Source organism: Priapulus caudatus, unplaced genomic scaffold (assembly GCF_000485595.1).
Source record: "Priapulus caudatus unplaced genomic scaffold, Priapulus_caudatus-5.0.1 Scaffold684, whole genome shotgun sequence".
In the NCBI taxonomy this organism is placed as follows: domain Eukaryota; kingdom Metazoa; phylum Priapulida; class Priapulimorpha; order Priapulimorphida; family Priapulidae; genus Priapulus; species Priapulus caudatus.
This window is the reverse complement of record NW_014577745.1, coordinates 171,142-171,539: the sequence shown is the minus strand read 5'-3', so window position 1 is coordinate 171,539 and position 398 is coordinate 171,142.

Sequence of the window (398 nt, the reverse complement as noted above, 5' to 3'; positions counted from 1 at the left end):
GAGCAAGGAGAGAGGCTAGGACAAGGAGAGAGGCGAGGGGGTAAGGAGACGTGAGCGTTTCACACTGGTGTTAAGCACCTGGCCCGGCCCGCACAATGCTGCACGGCTATATAGTCCCCCCCTGTAATACCTGTACATGTATACGGGTAGCATACCTGTCAGGTGTGGTCAGTGTCAGCTGCAGTCCGTCGCTTCCCACGCGAAAACCCGCGCGCTCGCAGGTAAGCGTGCGACGATTTCCCTCGCGCCTGAAAGGCGTCGGTCGGCCGCTGATCGGTTTGTCACGCCTGGTTGTGTCGACCACGGTAACGGGCGCGCCGCCAACGATGTACGGGGCCAGAGGTAGCGCACGCACGCACGCACACACGCACGCACGCACGCACGCACGCACGCACGCA